General features: G+C 40.2%; 1 protein-coding gene across 4 annotated transcripts in view; it reads left to right on the top strand.

Moving 5' to 3' along the window:
- The first annotated feature begins 10,058 nt into the window (after positions 1-10,058).
- Positions 10,059-12,143, top strand: part of PDLIM7 (PDZ and LIM domain 7) — a 57,574-nt gene continuing 55,489 nt past the window's right edge. For 3 of the 4 annotated variants that reach the window (XM_026673387.2, XM_087955075.1, XM_087955074.1), the window contains exon 1: positions 10,059-10,256. The gene's annotated coding sequence lies outside the window, so the exon portion shown is untranslated. Of the gene's footprint in view, positions 10,257-11,101; positions 11,176-12,143 lie in introns of all 4 variants that reach the window. The other variant, XM_087955072.1, reaches the window with a different exon arrangement.

Below are 12,143 nucleotides of genomic sequence, written 5' to 3'. Positions count from 1 at the left end.
TATAATCAAAGAAATCAGTTTATTCCTCTCAGTAAATTCTGTCAGTTTCACCAACCATTCCTCCATGATGGGCAATGCCAAATCTTTCCATCTTTGTGCATATAGTACCACAGTAATCATATATTGAAATAAACTTCCATCTAAACCAGTTTTCTCTACATGCCTAGAGGAGGAAAACATCCAAGAACTGAGAACTCTAAGAGAAATGGTGTTTATGAATTTGATTTTTTAATTGCTTAACCTTTTATGAACATATTTCTTGCTATATATTTGGATGAGAATATCCCATGTTTTTACCTTTAGAAAAATAATAGTTTTACAGTGTCTTTTGATTAATAAGTTGGAACACCACACTTCACTTCGACAGTGCAAAAGATGAGAGAGAGAAGAGGCAACTATCGTGAAGCATTGTGAGAGAGTTGTCATGCAGATGTTTGGTTCTGTGGAAAGTTCTAAATAAGATCATCAGTCTTATACAAAAAAAAAAAAAGGAGGAATCTTGGTTTTTAGGTTTATGAATTTGCCTTTTTTTCTTAATGGAACTCTAATAGAGAGCCAGTTTCGTCTAGTGTTTAAGGCACCAAGTTAGAAAGCCAGATATGATAAGTTCTAGTCCTGCCTTGGCCATGAAAGTCATCTAGATGACTTTGGCCCCCTGTTACTATCAACCCAACCAGTGGTGGGATTCAAATTTTTTTTACTACCAGTTCTGTGGGCATGGCTTGTTGTACGTGGCAGGGGAAGGATACTGTAAAATCTCCATTCAGAGATGGTATTTGCCGGTTCTCCGAACTACTCAAAATTTCTGCTACCGGTTCTCCAGAACTGGTCAGAACCTGCTGAATCCCACTTCTGAACCCAACTCACTTCACAGAGTTGTTGTGGGTAAAAATAGGAAGAGGAAAGTGTGTTGAATATGTTTGTTGCCTTGAGTTATTTAAGAAGGCAGAATACAAATAAATATCCATCAGCCTGAGCCTAGTAAATACATCCAGAAGAAAGGATTTGAGCATGAACACCAACTAAAACCATAGTACTTTAATTAACATACCATACTGAGTTTATTGCAGCATAAACTTAATGGACTAGAGCAGGGTCTCATTCTCGTGGCCCGTGGGCCAATTGTGGCCCGCAGCACGATATCCTGTGGCCCCCACCGTGATATGAAAGTATAATATTAGTGCGTTCTCCATGCGTCGCTAGCTGGCTAAACACTTCTATGTGCGGCCCAGCCTCACCCAGACTCTGCCTCCAGCGGCCCCCAGGTAAATTGTGTTTGAGACCCCTGGACTAGAGTGTACTTTGATATGCAAACCATACAAGGTTGGTGTGTTAACTACAGAAATATATAAGTGTTGCCACAGTGGATCAAAGCTGCAAAATCCACAGAGCAGCACTATTCAGACATGATATTCTTCGATTAAAACGAATTCGATTTTTTGGCACCCCCCCCTTCCTCCCTCTCTTCTTCCTCCTTTCCCTCCCCGCCCCGGAGTCAGGAGTTGCTACCGCGGGCTCTCGTGGCTCCAGTCCCTCGGCCTCAGGAAGGGGGCAAAAGGAAGACGCGCTGCAACGGCAGCGGCTCCTGGTTTTGCCTTCCTCCCGAGGCATGCAAACCATACAAGGTTGGTGTGTTAACTACAGCACCGAATACCTTAGGAGCTGGGCGTGCAGCGCCCAGTGGGTCAAAGCTGCAAAAATCCACGAGCAGCACTATTACAGCGGTCTCTCTTTGCCTGGCCCATCCAGGGGGAACGCCTGACTATTACATTTTCTATGCATAGCCCACATATACATACACACAAATACATAGATATACACAAACCTGTATACACAAACATTAATATTACAGTACAGTGTGCTATGATTTGTTTTGGATTGTTTCAACAGAAAGAGGACAAAAATAAACTTTAGAGCTGTAGTGCTTTGAAACACAGACCAGTCTTAAAATATAGGCCATTTGTCAGCTCTGTGTAGAAAAATGAGGGAGGTTCTTTTTTTTCAGGAGCTCAGTTTACAGGCTGCAGCAAACGCATGGAGTGGATGGAAGGAAGATTTCCTGTTGCCACCATCTGAAGACAATAATGCAGCTACTTCCTGCTTTGCTTGACTAAGCAAATACAGATGTGCTCCCTGAATAGAAGCAGCAGGCAATTTGCTGTAAACAACTCCAGGCCTTGGTAAAAAAAAAAAGACAACAGGCCCTGCTCTACCAGTGCAGCAGCTTAAATGATAGCCAAAGAATCAGTCACAAATTAATAAATCCGAAGGGGTAAGGCTGTGAGTCACTAAAATTTAGTAATTTAATAATTACTTGATTATTTCAAATGAGTAGGGTAAGGAGAGAGCCCAGGTGCATCAGTCTCTACAGGCTTAGAGCTAACATTTCTGTTCAGCCAACACAAATTTATGTTAGGATAGTTTCCATTTGGATGGATCTGGTGGATAAGGACAAGCATCCTGACTTCTGCACTATCAGATTTATCCAGCAGAGGGGGTGAGCTGATCAGCTCCTTCAGCTAGTAGGACCACATGGCTCTCAAATACTCCCATTTGCTATAAACTCAGCATGGCCAGGGTGTTGGTCCAACACCCTGCTCAACAAGGAAACCATGCCAGAAAAGTGGCTGTCCAGACTCTTCTTATAAAAGCCTCCACCCACAATGTCTGAAGGCAAGCCATTAATTCACTGGTTAATTGTTCTCACAGTTACGAAATTTCTCATTAGTTCTAGATTGCTTCTCTCCTTGATTACTTTCCATCCACTACTTCTTGTCTTGTCTTCTGGTGTTTTGGAAAATTGGTTGGAAACTCCCCCCCTTCCTTTGGACAGCCCCTAAATATTGGAATACTGCTATCATGTCACCCCTAGTCCTTCTTTTTACTAGACTAGACAAACCCAATTCCTGCAACCATTCTTTATATGCTTTAGCTTCCAAGCCCTCTAAATCGTCTTTGTTGCTCTTTCTGCACCCTTTCCAGAATCTCTACATGTTTTTATAATATGGTGACCAAAACTGCATGCGGTATTCTAAGTGTGGTCTTACTAAGGCTTTATAATACTGATACTTCACGTGATCTTGATTCTATCCTTCTGTTCATGTAACCTAGGATTGTGTTGGCTTTTTTGGCTGTTGCTGATTGTCCACTTGGACTCCAAGATTCCTCTCACTTCTCCAGCCAGGTTTCACCTAATCTGCAGGTGCGGTTTGTTGCCTAAGAATAAAACCTTACTTTCCTCTACATTGAGTTTCATTTTGTTAGACAGGGCCCAGTGTTCAAGTCTGTCGAGATCCATCTGGATCTTGAGCCAAGACAAAGCTTGCTGGTAGTTCAACAACTTAAGTGTCAAAGTATAGCAAGCAATGATGCAGCATCCATTAACTTTGGGGTACTGGAGTGAATATGAGACCAATGTTTGGCTAGGGTTAATGAGAATTACTGCCCAACATCTGTAGGACCATGTACACACAGTATGTTTCACCCTTCTGGACTAATTGCTTGAGTTGTAAAGTGTAATTTAAGAAGGACATAAGAGAAATGAAACCAGCCAATATCTTAAAAATGAGTTTTGTTACTGGAATCTGAGTTACTGAAGAAGATTGTAAAGTTATTTCCACTCCAGAGCCTCCAGTTTCTTTTATTTTTACTGACTCTTCTAGAAGTCCTCAAGCAGAGGATAATGAAGCTAAAAATGGTAGATATTAAAGGAATATTCAGGATTGTGTGAGACCTCCCTGTTTCTTTAGTCACTGCAAACTTTGCTCCTTCTCTCCCAACTCTTTCAGTTTTGTTTTTACATTATTTTATTGCCTTTTCCTCCCTTGGAAGCAATTTTATAATAATTCTGAATTCAGATCTTAACATCTGGGAGGTACATAGCTGCAACAGAATAAATTGTGAGTGGATATACAGACTTCAGAACCACCTTTTAATGAGCCCATTCTGGCAGAAACTAGGCTGCACCTTTTTGATGCCAGACACTAGTTTTCTTCCTTTCTCTCAACGGCTATAGAATTACATAACATGTTCCCTACAGGTACAACAGTAAATAAGTTAAACACACTGTACACACATAGTCATTATGTTCTCTTACACTATTAAGGTTAATGGAATATATTAGGGGCTACACCTATGGATGTCAACGTTTCATAATTAAAACAGTATAACTGGATTCATGCATAACTCTAAATCATGGTTTGCTTAACCATGTTGCATTCAGTATGCTGCCACAAATAACAGCTTACAAATCCAGTAGTTAGTTTTACCTAACATGCTAAACCAAATACACAGGTATCCTTGAGTTGTGACCACAATTGAGCCCAATATTTATGTTGCTAAGTGAAACATTTGTTAAGTGAGTTTTTATTTATTTTGTCAAGGGATTATAAGATAACAGGTATAAGTATAAACATAGTTATGAATACATGAAATTGATACATTTTATGTCCCATTTTATGACTTTTCTTGCCACAGTTAAGTGAATCATTGCATTTGTTAAGTTAGTAAGTTGGTTAAGTGAGTCTGGTTCTCCATTGACTTTGCTTGACAGAAGGTTGCAAAAGGTTGCATTAAGTGTTGTACCTTATGATTCCTGACTCTTAATGAATGTACCTTTTCTTTTATGTATACTGAGAGTATTTACACCAAGACAAATTCCTTGTGTGTCCAATCACAGTTGGCCAATAAAGAATTCTATTCTATTCTATTCTGAAAGGGGAATCACATGACGCCGGGACACTGCAACCGTCATAAATATGAATCAGTCGCTAAGCATCTGAATTTTGATCATGTGACCATAGGGGTGCTGCTACAGTCATAAGTGTGAAAACGTCATGTCACTTTTTTCAGAGCTTTTGTAACTCTGAATGCTCACTAAATGAACTGTTGTAAGACGAGGACTACCTGCACTTGATAGTATCTACCAGAAGCAGATGTCCTTTCAAATTATGTTAAGGAATCACTCTGAGCCATAAGAAGGGGCATTTCTTCATCACTGGATTTTATCAAACTTTAGTAGTAGAAAGAATCCACCTGGAAGTGAGGGCCATTCTGCCTGACCCAGCACCCCCCATTTCAGTCCCTGCTTTCTGGCAAGTCACAAATATCTTTTGAAAGGTAGAGTGAATGTTATCTTCTGTCCTTTGAACCTAATAGTCAAACAGCTTGAATGCCAACAAAGAAGCCTGGGTATCAAGGGTAGTTTGCAGAGAGTAGAAGCTTTGAAGTTTTTAAAACAAAGGAGTTACTTGTCACCTGGAAATCAAACAAGTTATGAAGGACTGTTGCAAAAGAGTAGTATGTAGTGTGCAGGGTGGCCATGAATTATATACAGTGAATGTAAGAATACATGGAAGAGCAAAACATGTCAGCACAATTTTACTGTTGCTATAAAAGCAATAGCTTTTTGATAAATGAAATAATTCCTTTCCAACAAAGAAAACTGGAAAAAAAATATTATAATTCCCTTTGTAATTTAGAAGCCCATGTACTCCATCCACACTGGCTAACCTCTGACCTATGTTCTGAAAGTAGACTTGATATAACTAGTTTAGGTATCTAAATATTTCGATTCTCTACATTCCATTTCATTTCAATCCCTAAATATTTCAATTCTCTACATTTCATTTCATTTCAATCCCTACATTTTTGTTTACAGGAAAAGTACCAAGTTAAACTGAGTTATAAGCATAACTACCTCTCTTCTGTTTTTTAACATACGTATGAGCCTAATTTATCAGATCCATTCTTTTCAAACACATTTTAAAAAGTACTATTGTTTAAAAAACTGTACATTCTATGAAGATTGTGCATGCTCAAAAGAGGAGATCTCAGCAGGCTTATGAAAAACCAGCCCTTTGCAAATAAATAAACAAAATAATTGAGAGAACATCCTTAAAAACATAACCAAATGGGGACTTATTACACTACAGTATCATATAATGCAGAGGGACTGTTAAGACTAGAAAAGGATGTATTTGAACTACTGGCCAACATCTGAATTATGCATTTTCTTCTTTCTGCATGTAGATAGGCAAAACAGTCTGATGCTTAGCCTTTCCTTTGTGGTAGCACTGAGATTTACTTTCAAAATCATCAGTTTTTGCATAATAATTTTAAATAAATTGCCCACCATAAAAGATCCCACAAGTCACTAATTTAGCATTACAGTGAACATGCAGGTCAAATTAATTTGATATTTATCCTGTGGTAAGATGGGCTACCAATGTATGTATGTATGTATGTATGTATGTATGTATGTATGTATGTATGTGTTTGATAAATATTTCTAACAGCAGCATTCAGGATTTCAGAGCTTGAAATCTAGTATGGTGGAATCTGGAGAGCCACACTGAGCCACTGTGTCCCTCACACATCTCCTTTAGAAAGAAAACAGTCTGTTTTGAACAGACCAGAAAAGGGGATTTCTTTTGGCAAGATGAGTGGTGGGCAGCAGTTGGGAGAATGGAAAGCTCATTGCTAGAAGTTTGAGAGAACTATTAAACTAATAATTAAAGCAAGATTTAGGCCACTTAGAATTGGATTCAAATATTAACTCCTTTGTCAATAAGTTTACACACTGCACTATAAACTAGTTAGTCAAATTCATACACCATGCAACTAAGTTTGCTTGCTTTAGATTGTGTCAGCCCTGCTATTATGCTCTATTGTATGAACCCAGATAATTGTGGTTAATTCAACAAACCTAAACTGTTTAGCATGATGTATAAACCCAGTCATATCAGCTTGATTCTCAGAACACTAAACCAGAAACCATGATTTATAATACCTAACAGCTAAATTACACATTGTATTAAGGCAAAATGTAACACATTACAGTATGACTTAACCATGCTATGCAGATCAAGATAAGATTTACTTTGGAATAGACTAAATTTCTACACAAGGTTTGGGGGAGGATATTGTTGGAAGAAAAAAATACATCACAATCACTTTAGAAGAATGGTAGGATTAAAAAATGAATAAATTTAGCAGTTTACTCCTACACACTTGGCAGCATTTCATGGTTGAAAAAATCAAAGGTAAACCCGGTTCTCAGCCATCTTGGTCTTCTTGCCTTCTTGTTTGTTTAGTTAGATTGAAGCAAATGCAGCAAGATCATAGATTCTTGCCTACTACAAAAATCTATGGATATTTAATAAATACAGTATTAGACAATATTTTGGAGATCTTCCTTGGAAAGAACTGGCTTCTCAACAAACCGTTATTGTTTACAAGGTAAGAAATCTGGAGAGTGTCTGCTTTGTCATCTTCTTTCTAACATGACAGTTCATTCTGGGAATTGTGAATCACAGCATTTTGCCTTAAATAGAAAATAAAGCAACTGGAGATTTGCCTTATTCAGCTGTGTAGTTGCATTGGCCCAGTAATTTTTCCTGGCTCTGTGTTGGCTTTTAACTCCTCCATGGTGTCCTCTGATGACCTTCATGTAATATTGATTAAACTGGTGTGTGTGTGTGTGTGTACATAAATCCATACATATTGATTCCATATGCAGGATCACTAAAGATCATTTTATTTGCTTTATAGTTTTGTACACTACTTTCACGTTTTTGCTATTTTCTTTGGTCATTTGCATCTCTAAAATGCTTTTCCCTGTAACCTTTCAAGATTTGTGAAAATACGAAATACTTTCTATACTATAAATAAATCTTTAAAGATTTTCCTCACAAAACCACCCTTACAGACATAGTGTATAATCCTTTTACAGAAAAAGATAATCCTTTTCTTGTACTTTTAGGTATCAGTACACATATTTTTCATCTTGGGGAAGATTTTGAAAGGAGAGCTAATTGAAAATGGCTGCAGTAGAAGGTCCTTAATTCATTGTGAGAACAAGAGTAAGTGGAAAGAAATAGTTATGGGCACACAAGTTGAACAAGTTGAACACTGCAAATAAATGTAACTATGAAATCTTTAATGAACTTTTTTTCTCTCTTCAAAAAAGGATTGCCCTAGAAATTATGAGCATGCAAAACAAAATCCCACAATCACTAGAACTTGTAGACAAAGCTACAGATAGATACAGCAGCTATTCTTCATGTGACCAAAATTTGTGCCATGGTCCATCAAATGACTGCCAAAATTGGAACAGTGACGAGTTGCATAGTTCCTGAGCTTTATCTGGATCTTACAAACATGCTTTTCATGCTGTTTTGTTTGCTTTCTTACATTCTTTAAATTGGTCAATGATCATAACAAAGATGTAATTTAGAAACAAAGCAGTGCATAGCTTCAACAAGTTAAAATATGTTTGAGATCCACCCTCAACACAATTGTCTGAAGCTAGTATAACTGTTGTGGCTCCTGGAGAGAAGCTCAGGCATTATAATTTTCAGGTGTTGAAAATTCATTAGAAAGCTTTGGAGTCCTTCCAAATTGAGAATTTCTAATGCTAATAATAATTTTGAGATTACTGTTCAGTGATTTTTGTCTTTCCTAAGTTTTCTTTGGTAAGAAAAAATGTGAAGAAAACTCTGGGAAGGTATGGGTGAGTTGTAAAAACGATATTCCCACTTGTCTCAGTAAATTCGGTGCAATTAGGGTAATTGGCCAATAAAAAGCTCATTAGTTAATACCTCTACTTTTTGTATGGAAATTCCTACCTCAGAGCCTTGAGAGCTACACAAAATTGAATCCCACTTGTAATGAGTAGATGTGTTTATAAACTCAGGACTTTTATAAACTTTATAAACTCAGGACCAGTTTAATTGTTGTCTACTTCATCACAGGCAGAGAGAACAGTCTTGCTTTTTGGACAAAGCTAGATTTCTGTGCAAACTGCAAAAGTTCCTCAGTGGTTTTATCCCAAAAATGGTGATGTATCATTTCAGTTTTGCTAGCGCAAGGAACTAGTCCTGTCTTGCTCATTGTTTTCAACATGGAAATGCCCCTTAAATTGCACCATTTAAAGTAATTACCTTACATGCTATAAACCTGAGCTTGCTTTGTGTTATGTACAACTGTCAGAGCCATTGTGTACGCTTGTTCTGTACACAAAAGCCCATACATTTAGAGGAGACAGCTTACTCCACCTAATGATGAACCTTTTAAATTTGACCCTGGGTGAATAGATAAAAATAGTTTATTTGACACCCTTAACAATCTGGTGCTTGATAACAATTAGATCAAATCCATTTTTATGATCTGGAACAATGCACACGTGGGCAATGAAGAATCAAGTAGGGCAAAAAGTTTCACCATATACAGGAGAGGTAAAGCACAAAGCTTTGCAATATGATGCATTCTCATTTCTGGGAGTCCCTTTGGAGGAGGAGTTTCTTGTATGCCTGGTTTTGTGTGATGAAGTATCCTGGCATCTATTATTTGCCTCCCCTGGGGAAAGCACTGCAAATATAAGGGTCATGCGAGCTTTTACCGGATTACTTTATATGGCATGTTTTCTGACTTTGGAATGCTCTCCTGAACCAAAGTCTTAATTCTATCTGGGCCATTTTCCCAAGACTGCCCACACATCAGATTAAACTACTCTACTCAGGGAGAGGATAAGATGGACTGTGGAAACAATCCCCTCAATTTTAAATCCTTCCCCCTCGAGTTTTCTTTCTTGCATTTAGGTATTTAAATTTCGCCTTTTTTAAAAATAGAAACAGCTTACAGATGGTTTAAGTAAGCCAGTGCGGAGATCTTCACTCCTCAGTTGTGTGAAGCAACAAGTATCTCCTGAGCATATTATGTAGCATATCGCTACAAACGTTTAAGCAGCTCTCTATTTTCCTATGTTCAAATACGGCAACCCGAAGCATCCCGCTGACTTGGAAAAGGGAACAGCCACAATTTCCTGGGCTGGTTTCTTCACAAGAAAGGTTTTCAAGACCCGGCTAGCAAGCCGAACGTCAACGGGGCGCGCCCCACCTCTCCACCAAACGGGATCGCCTTTCTTGCTTATCCCGTCCCGAAGTCACCGACGGCGCCCGCGGCCGCGCCCTCCCCGGCGACGTCACCCCCAGCAGCGACTCCAGGGGGAGCCTTCGGGCCGAAGAGGCGCTTGCTCCCACCGCTGCGCATGCGCCCTCCTTGCAAACGGCGCTCAGGGGGCTTGGCTGAAAACGCTAAGCAGGCGGGGCCTCTTCTATCCCGGCCGGAGAGGAGCGCGAGGTATATATAGATATATATGTAAGGCTCGCTTTCGTCTGCGCGGCGGCGCTGGAGCATTTAGTGGCCCCCTCCGTGAAAGCCGAGGCGGGGAGACTGCCGTGCGCGGGCCCTGCAAGGTAGGTAGCCCATTTTATGGGAGAGACGTGACTTGTGTCTCGGATCGCGTCGTAGCGGTGCAAAGCGACCGTCCTTGAGCAAACGGTGGTGGGTTACCCCCCCCCCCGCCCCCCGCTTGCTTTCCTGGGCTTTCTCGCACCTCTTTTCCTCCTTTCCCCTTCCCGCATCTTCGGCGCTTGTCCCGGAGGTGGAATGAGCCGGGGCACCGAGTTAAGTCGTCTGGAGACTATCCTTCCCGTCCCCCCCAGCCCCGTTTCTATCTTGCCGCCGAGGGCCGGACCCGATGCAAAGCGCGCGTCGCCTCGGCGCCCCGAATCCGGATTGCTGCGACACTGTCTGGGGGCGTTTGGGCAGCCCTTGTGGCGTCTGATGCCATGGGCATGCCTTGAGCTTTTAGCTCCTTGGAGGTTACCGGCTTTCCCGGCTTCCTGTGCCGGATCGGAACGCCCCGTTTTTTGGGAGTCAGCGGGTCTGCACACAACGGCAGGCTCTCCTCTCGATCGGGGAAGAGAACCGGGCTGTGGGGTCCCGCTGCGGCCGAAGGAGAAAGTGGCATCGGGCTTTTCGTGAAGGGAGGAAACATGAACATTAGCCTTCCCCGAACTTAGCTATTCCGGGAGTCTGTTGGACTACATCTCCCGCCCCAGAGCCAACGATGCCATTGGTTATGGATGATGGGAGTTTTGTTACCCAATGCATCTGGGCTGTTCCAAGGTGGGGAAGTCTCCTGTATACAATAACATTGTCACAGGTTGCCTCCTAGCAAACTGACTTTTTCGTATTGTCATTTATATATGGTATCTTAGATACCGGTATCAACTTGACACAGTATTATTATATTTAGGAGAACCCAGGTCCAAGTGAGCTGTGAATTGTGTGGCTTCAGTAGTGGGTCTGAGCTGGGGTGCTATTAAGAAGGTAAAGCATAGCATTTCTCTGACTTTTTTTTTTTTAAAAAATCTGATTGTGAATAGATTTGGAAGGGATGATATGATAAATACCCCCTCCACACAAATAGTATACCTCTGAAAACAAGACAGTAAGAAGAATCCTAGTTGTTATTTAATGGAGATTAGAAACGTTTGCCCACGATCGAGAAATAGGATTCTGAACAAAATGATATTTTGATCTTACCTAGTGAGGTTCTTGTTTGGATAGCTTAAAGAAATTGTTCTGTCAGGGGAACAAATAAACTAAATGACATACATATCCTATATGTGTGTTTCTTTCTTATTCTGTGACATCAGCCTGTGTTGTGAAGGGACACCCAAACCAAAATAAAGTTCAGTTCCTGTGTGTCAAAATGATTTCTTAATTTTGAGGAAAGTGTGGTTGATCAGGGCTATTGCATTATGAAGTCATTTCCTTTAAACAGCAATATTAGTGAGGAGAAAGATTTCCAAAAGGGATTGGAGTTGGGATTAATACTCCCTGGCTATTGCTCATCTGGTTCTTTCCATTTGGGAGAACTGCCAGCTGAATCCATTTAATGAATAAACTTCTGGAGAAGTGCAGGGTTAAAGAGGGAGAAAGGAAGCCTAGTCATTCTCCAGGTCTTCCATTGCCCTTCACCCCAAAGTGCCCTTACTCTGAAAAGATGAAAGTTCTGATGTTTGCCAACATTAGGGATTTTAAACATACTGTCTCCTGGGACAGAACATGCCTCCTTGAAGTTGAGAGACTTGTGTGCAAAACAAACAAACAAAAAATCCATTGGGTCACTCTCAGCTAGGTAATGAAATAAGAAGTATGTTTGATTTTCCCAAAGTGAAGGGGGAAAGTAGGAAGGGATATTTCTTTTTACTTCTAAAAGTTTTATTACAGAGGGATATTTTGTGTTAAACTTTGCAAAGGAGTTGGAGGCTATTTATTAAAAATTAAAATCC

This window comes from Notechis scutatus, chromosome 2, assembly GCF_049901735.1.
Source record: "Notechis scutatus isolate UNSWTSFEM ecotype Mainland chromosome 2, rNotScu1.2, whole genome shotgun sequence".
In the NCBI taxonomy this organism is placed as follows: Eukaryota; Metazoa; Chordata; class Lepidosauria; order Squamata; family Elapidae; genus Notechis; species Notechis scutatus.
This window is presented reverse-complemented; position numbering and strand designations above follow the sequence as displayed.